The sequence below is a fragment of the Anomaloglossus baeobatrachus genome (assembly GCF_048569485.1).
Source record: "Anomaloglossus baeobatrachus isolate aAnoBae1 chromosome 3 unlocalized genomic scaffold, aAnoBae1.hap1 SUPER_3_unloc_3, whole genome shotgun sequence".
Classification (NCBI taxonomy): Eukaryota; Metazoa; Chordata; class Amphibia; order Anura; family Aromobatidae; genus Anomaloglossus; species Anomaloglossus baeobatrachus.
The window spans coordinates 808230-816330 of NW_027441782.1; the positions used below are offsets into that span (position 1 = coordinate 808230).

The 8101-nt window shown below is 44.1% G+C and overlaps 1 long non-coding RNA gene across 2 annotated transcripts; it reads right to left on the reverse strand.

The window, feature by feature from the left end:
- Positions 1-2636: 2636 nt before the first annotated feature.
- Positions 2637-5873, reverse strand: LOC142258727 (uncharacterized). Of its 2 annotated transcripts, none has more exons than XR_012727854.1 (5): positions 5759-5873; positions 5492-5610; positions 4098-4209; positions 3699-3801; positions 2637-3358 (listed from the first exon to the last, which is right to left on the reverse strand). It is a non-coding gene; the product is annotated as an uncharacterized LOC142258727 (long non-coding RNA). The 2 variants fall into 2 exon arrangements; XR_012727855.1 differs by having other exon boundaries at positions 3635-3801.
- Positions 5874-8101: the final 2228 nt, after the last annotated feature.

The window sequence follows — 8101 nt, forward strand, 5'->3', positions numbered from 1 at the left end:
TCCCGGGGCCCGGTGATGGTTTGGGAGGTGCTGGGCCTGGTGGGCGCAGGGACAGCGCTGTGCCTTGCGGCACTGTGGTACTCACTCAGCCTGAGACGTTGACACAGTTTTTACGGTAAACCATACGGCTGGTAAGACGGTCCCACGGACGGCTGCACTTGCTCTTCCGGTAGGTGACGGTGATGTCCCTTTTCCTAGCACCTTGGTGTACTTGTTGGTTGCGATGGGTCCCCACCAGTAACCCGCTCCCCGGCTTCAAGCTGGACCGGGGGAGCTCTACTCTTTGCCCGCAGGCGCTGGCCCTAAGAAACTGGTGCCCTGGCGGTGGCGGTGTCTCTTCTACACTGGCTGGGCTGTTGCCTTCAATCGGAACTTGGTTGTTGGGGGATCTACGTCCCCTTCACTGACGGATTCGGCAAATTATGGCGACTCCAAGCCTTGCCGGGGTCCGAGAGGCCCCTGCCCTGGTGCTGACTGTGCTTCGGAACACTGCTCCAGACCGCCGGGCAGACAGCCTACGGGGTCCTTCCAGGAACTTCCAAACGGTCCCCCTCCAGACAGTCACCGCCGTTGCTGACCTTGCTGACCTGTCCTGCACACAGCTGGACTACTTCAGGCTTTTACACGCTCTTTCTGTTCTGTCACCACTCCTGCTTTCCTCCTTTACTACTTTTCTTCCTTCACTTTCACTTAGCTGTTTACTTTAGCCCTGTCTGGGATACTCCTCCACTCCTTCCACTTCCTCCTCCAAACTCTATCTGCCTGGTTCTTCCCGCCTCCAGAGCTGTGAACTCCTCGGTGGGCGGAGCCAACCGCCCAGCCCACCCCCTGGTGTGAATCATCAGCCTCTGGAGGAAGGCAACAAGGATTTTTGGTTAGCTTAGATGTTCCTACCTGGGATGTAGGGTGTGGTGGTGTGTGACCTGTGTCCCCTGGCTTGCCCAGGGCGACACATATACACCATGCCTATTACCCCTATAATAAACCTATTAATGCAGCATGTGCAATATAGACCAGTATATGGTTAATATAGTGTACACAAAAAAAAAAAAAGAACTGCAGATATGTATAAAGGTTTAAAAAAACCTGCGCAATATATTTAGCATGTTTGCAAGTATATCAATGAAGGGCAACACAATCAGTATCAATATAGGACCAATGAGTGTAAAGGGAATATACCTCATGCAAACAAATATCCCCAGCAAGTAAAAAATATATAAACCAAGCCTGTAAAGATAGGGCCAAGAAGCCACTAGGGCCATACAAGGAGGCCGAGGCAGGGTTTTAAAGATTTAGGCTAGAGATAGTGCAAAAGCGGGACCGTACCAACTACCCCAAAGTATAATGGCAGCCATAAAGGGGGAGTAGATAGGGAGAGTACCGACAAAATTCCTGGCGTGGAACCCCACGCGTATCGCCACGTGTACAGTGGCTTCCTCAGGGGAAAGAAAGGCAGTGTGCAGTGGTATTGTGTGTCCTATTTAAGGACCAATCATCAGTACTCACCAGTGTTGCAGCTGGGAGATCCTGGGCAGTGAGCATGGAGCTCCAACTTGCTCAGTCACATGACGTGTAAAAAAAAAAAAAGGCAGCCAGTGCTTACAGCCCAAACACAGCATTAAATACGGCGCATAAGATAGATATAGAGTAGCGAAACGGTCTATAGGAAATATTATGATCTTAATAAGGTATTAAATCGCATTCTATAAAATAGGCTGTTCGAAACTATGCGCATGCGTCAGGCACAAGGGGAGGAAGAGGGCTAAATTTAACCCTATCGTGGGTAGAACATTTAGATGGAAAAATTCTTTAGTACAATAATTCAAGGAGAATAATGGATATGCAAATAGTCACAGATACAGCGAAAAAACAAAGGGTTCCACATATATCTGTGTCTGCAGTAAATCTAGATATGTAAGCAAAGTTGGATATTGCTTAAATGTGTATACATGAATACAAATTTCCATGTCAGTCAAACATAAAACACATATGCTAGTTATTTCAAAAAACGATTGTCCCGTAATTTTATATAGACATAAATGACGTATAATATGCCATAAGGTCCACACGCTGGACACAGTGGCCACTGGGGTTCCTTGTGTAACCGACAAGCGGTACTAATGTCCCCAGATAGGTGAGACAATATGACCCTAATATGGACACTAAAACAGGGGAGCCAGAGGTGGTTATAGTGGGTACGTCCACTAGATACATATATACAGATGCTGAGGCTCACATCCCCTTATAGACATGGTGATGTAGGATTTAATAGAGACAAGCTTGACCCATGTCAAAAGGGGATGGCTAACAGGGACTCCTTATGTAGCCATCAGTCAGTACTGATATCACCACAAAGGTAGAGCAATGCATACATAGTACGTATACCCAATCGGAAGAACTAACAATGGTTACAAAAGGTGGACCACACAGGCACTGGGACCAGCATCCCCTTGCAGGTCAAAAATGATATAGAGGTTAGTGGAGACGAGCTTTTAAGGTGTTATAGCGTCCCTTTGGGACCTGTGGTACGTGGTGATATACCAAATGATTTGCTAATCCAAAATTGCCAACACACATACAAGAGAAATCAAAATAGATGATGCAGACAAATAGAGTTGCAGTTGATTAATCATGTTTAAAGGTACTATATGTCATGTATAATAGATATGATACAGTATAGTGCATCAGAGAGAGGTCATTAGGTCCCACATATCAATACATGTGTCATAACGGAGGCGAAGAAGTATAGTCCTGGTACAAATACCAATCAGGAAACTAGGGGTAGTTACAGAGAATGAACCATGCAAACACTGGGACCGACATCCCCATATAGAGGAAAAAAAAAGAGGAGGAAAGGGATTAGGGGGCACTGAGATTTGCTAGCCTGAGGCTACGAGGGCAAAGAGCCAAAGTGGTCACAACAGAAGATACAGACAAACAGACCGCAGTTGGTCAGTCATGTTTAAAGACACTCTGAACATTATACCTTACATGCATAGAGGACATGACACAAAGTAATACATCAGTGGGAGATCATAGATTCCCATGTATCAGTATATCCCCATACATCAAGGTTCTTGAATAATGTCAATAATAGCCGTATATAATTTACGGAAATTCAATTGAAGTCCCTCCAACATGTCCCCACCGTCCCACTATGGGGTACAGTATCGGCTCGTTTATGTGTCAATGGGTCCGCAGATCCTCCATATGAATGTTGTAATGAAAAGTCCAAAGTGAAACCCTTGTTGTTCAAAAACGGTAGATTTTCAAAGAAGGCCTTTGGTTCTCCATTCTTGTCCTCTTTGTCCTCTCTTCAAATTTTCTTCTTGCCTCCCATTATATATGGACAAGATATCTGAATGGAAACAAAAAGGGATGGACTTAGAGGATAGAAACAAAATTTATCAGATGACATTATAGAACCCAGTGTAAAGCAATTCTTCATTGAGACCATGGGGGGCTAAACTCTTAAGCGTGTAGATCCATCTGGACTCCTTTTTCAACAGCTGCTTAGTGGCATTTCCACCCCTAATATTCGGCTTGATTGAATCCACAATAAGCACCTTAATTGTGGAATACCGGCCTCTATGGAATGTAAGGAAGTGTGAAGCCACCGAAGTAAGAGCTTTACCTTTCTTCAGATCCGTTTCTGCTGTATTTATGTTTGAGAAATGTTGCTGCACCCTCCTCCTCACCTCTTGGGTGGTTTCACCAACGTAGATTTTAGGACAGTCGCAGACGAGAATATAGATGGCATTTCTTGTACGGCAATTGTAGTAGGATCCACAGGTGATTCTCCTAGGGAAGATTGGCAAAGAGATGTGATCACTGGCCACCATGTAAGGACAAATTGTACAGGCCCCACATGGGAATGTTCCTTTGAGTTTTACACCTGTTCCCAAGCTCTGCATTGGTCTCATAAAGTGACTCTTGGAGAGGATACCCCTAAGGTTCTGAGCCCTTCTCGCTACCAGATTGGGTCTCTCACTGATAAAGGGGATCAGTTTTTTATCACTCAATAAGATATCCCAGTTTACCTGGAGGAGTCTGTACAGGTCTTGCCATTGGTTATGAAAAGGAGTAATGATACTCACTGTGGTCTGTTTGTTCCGCATCTTCGGCTGTAACAGGGTTTGCCGTGTCATAGTTCTGCAAGCCTGCAGAGCCCCGGAGACCACTTGCTTTGGGTATCCTCTCCTATGAAATCTGTTGGTAAGATCAGAGGCATAGTTCTCAAAATCAGAGTTTTCACTGCAGTTCCTCTTGACCCTCATGAGCTGGCCCTTGGGTATCCCGTTCTTAACATGGGTAGGGTGAAAGCTGTTATAATGCAAAAGGCTATTTGTGGCCGTTGGCTTACGGTACAAGGTGGTAATGATGTTTTCGCCTACCCTGGAGATTCGGAGGTCCAAAAACTCTACCATCTCAGTGGCTGTGTTAGAAGTTAGCCTGATGTTAAGAGTGTTGTCGTTGACGGTAGTAATAAAGTCCTCACAGTCCTCCAGGGACCCGGACCAAAAGAATAGAATGTCATCTATATACCGAAACCAACGAATCACATTGGCTTTGTAATGCTCTAGGGTGTACACCTGTGTCTCCTCCCACCACCCCAAAAAGATATTAGCATAAGGTGGCGCACAGCATGCCCCCATAGCGGTCCCGGACGTCTGCCTATAGTATGTTCTGTCAAAGACAAAATAATTCCTATCAAGTATCAGATGAAGAAGATCCAAGATAAAGGAATCATGTCTTCTGTTGCCAGTAGTTCTGTGGTCCAGGTAGTGTGATACTGCTCGTAGCCCTGCCTCATGATTGATGGAGGTATAGAGAGCCTCAACATCTAGTGTCACCAACAAAGTATTGGATGGGACTCTAAGATTGGTTATCTGCTCAATTAGATGGGTGGAATCCCTCACATAGGACGGTGAGGATTGCGCTAGAGGCTGAAGATAGAAATCCACATAGATACATGGCCTTTCGAACAGGCCACCAATCCCTGAAACTATAGGCCTACCCGGAGGTTCCGGGCGGCCCTTATGAATTTTGGGGAGCATATAAAATGTTGGTATAACTGGGTATTTTGTTGTTAAAAAATTCTTTTCTTTCAGGGAAATGATGCCATGCTCGTGGGCCGTAGATAAAAATCCATCCAGATTTTGTTTAAAGGTGCTAGTGGGGTCCGAAGGCAATACTGCATAGCATTCTCTGCTGGAAAGTTGTCTCCTAGCCTCTCTAACGTACATCTCTACTGGCCACAGTACTACATTTTCCCCTTTATCAGCCTCCTTAATGAGAAATTCCTGGTTATTATTGAGTTTAGACAAGATCTGTCTTTCACCTACTTTAAGGTTATTACCCCTGTTGTTATCAGATTTAAGTTTTTCAATGTCCTTACAGACTTTATTGAAAAAAATTTCTACAGCAGGGCAGAGGCTGAGGGAGGGTGTAGCCTGTGACAAAAGCCGTCCCGTGAATGGTATTTTCTCACCGGTGTCTCTCTCGTTTTCCTCCAATAAATCCAGAAGGTCATTAAAAACTTGGCGGTCCTCAGGTGGAAGTGTGTCGATGAGTTCAGGGCGACTGTAGAGATACTTGAAAGTAAGCTGTCTGCAAAAAAGGTACACATCCTTAGTAATGGTGAACTTATCCATTTTGTTCATAGGCGCAAAGGAAAGCCCTTTGGCCAATAGCTTGTTTTCTGCATCAGATAGCTGATATGTAGACAGGTTCACAATTTGCAGATCATCATCCTTACCCTTCACCAATTCCGTCTCCGACTCCTCATTTCTCTTTGAGGAGGCGACTGCCATGGATGGGCTCCCCTGATTCTTCTCCTGGTACCTCGTTTTCCGGCGACCCCTCCTAGTGCGCTTTCCTGATCGCTTGTGTCGGTGGACAAAAAAAAAAAAAATCACTCGAGGAGGGTTCAGAGGCTACCGTAGTAATGTCTGGTTCCCTATTGGCCGGTCTGCGCCTATTGCCCTTGTGGGACCACCTGTATGCCTTATTCTCAGCGTAATCAGTCTTGTCTCTTTGAAACTTGCTTTTTTCCCCCCTAATAATGTCTTTTTCAAAAATATCAAGGATTCCCTTAAGTTTGTTTTGGAATCGAATCACAACTGTTTGTGAATCCTGTTGGTACAAAATATGTTCTTTGTTCTTAATTTCCTCTTTTAGTTGTGAAAGAAGTAGGCGGTCATGATCAATTAACATGTCCAGTAGTATAAAAGAACATGTTTGTAAACCCTGCTCCCAAGTGATCCTGAACTGGGTATCAGTCTCCCAAGCCGGGAATATTTGTACCCTTAGACCTCTGGGTGTGATTTTAAGTTTTTTGTACTCTTCAAGAGTTCTGATGTTCCACCATACTTTCACTACCCTCTTATGTAGATTAATTAGGTCCTGTGTGAGCTGTTGGTTTTCATCCTGGGGGCCAGCTGGTCCACCAGTGGCTCCAGAGCTCACAGAGGCACCGAACACGTCAGATGATTGATTAAGCCAGGCTGCCTCCCTTGCTGCCAGATCCATGTGATATCTCACGTTAAAGTCTGCGTTATTTACTCAAAAATACTTAAACCAAAAACCTATTTTATACAGAAATATATAAGCAGTGTAGAACACTATACAGAAGGTGTGCCGCCTTCCAGAAAGGTATACAAGACAACCTGGAGAGGAGAACAACAGGGGAAAAGGGGAAGGGCACCACCTAGTGGGATCTCCTGGTATACTAAACACGTACTAAGAAAGGGGAGGAGAAAAGGTATACCAACATGGGATCACCACAACAGTATGTAAAGGATAAATATTTTATTGATACACGCAGAAACAAGAAACCACATGTCTCCACACTTGGAGTATGGGCACACAATAACACAATTAAAAACACTTAAAAAGCCAAAGGCATGGACACCATACACGCCAGGAAAGGTGACATATAAAGAATACAATGTCGATACAATGAAGGTACTCTATAGAATATTGCACAAAGGCCCGGTCCCAGAATTGGTCTATTTATAATGGTAATGAGACAGAAACTGTATGATATACTGCACAGAACAAAATAAATGGGATGCAAAATTGAAAAGTCGCTGTATAGATATAAACAGATATGTCAACACCTGCATATAAAGGATCACACGTATTGCAGTAAGTTACCCCTATATGTAGTGACCACAGAGGTCAATGAGTCGTATAGTGAAGACCTAGTGGTACACCATATGCATTCACAGGCAAATTTATAGCTGATCAGGGTAAAGGCAGCACGCTGTGGGTACGTATGGAAGTTTAGACTAAATCTGCAAAACATTTGATATAATACAAATGCATCAACAGCAGGCACCACATACAGTCAGTATCTCCGGTATATGGGGATATACACCATGCCTATTACCCCTATAATAAACCTATTAATGCAGCATGTGCAATATAGACCAGTATATGGTTAATATAGTGTACACAAAAAAAAAAAAAAAAAAAAAAGAACTGCAGATATGTATAAAGGTTTAAAAAAACCTGCGCAATATATTTAGCATGTTTGCAAGTATATCAATGAAGGGCAACACAATCAGTATCAATATAGGACCAATGAGTGTAAGGGGAATATACCTCATGCAAACAAATATCCCCAGCAAGTAAAGTGGCGTATCGCCACGTGTACAGTGGCTTCCTCAGGGGAAAGAAAGGCAGTGTGCAGTGGTATTGTGTGTCCTATTTAAGGACCGATCATCAGTACTCACCAGTGTTGCAGCTGGGAGATCCTGGGCAGTGAGCATGGAGCTCCAACTTGCTCAGTCACATGACGTGTAAAAAAAAAAAAGGCAGCCAGTGCTTACAGCCCATATATAATGGGAGGCAAGAAGAAAATTTGAAGAGAGGACAAAGAGGACAAGAATGGAGAACCAAAGGCCTTCTTTGAAAATCTACCGTTTTTGAACAACAAGGGTTTCACTTTGGACTTTTCATTACAACATTCATATGGAGGATCTGCGGACCCATTGACACATAAACGAGCCGATACTGTACCCCATAGTGGGACGGTGGGGACATGTTGGAGGGACTTCAATTGAATTTCCGTAAATTATATACGGCTATTATTGAC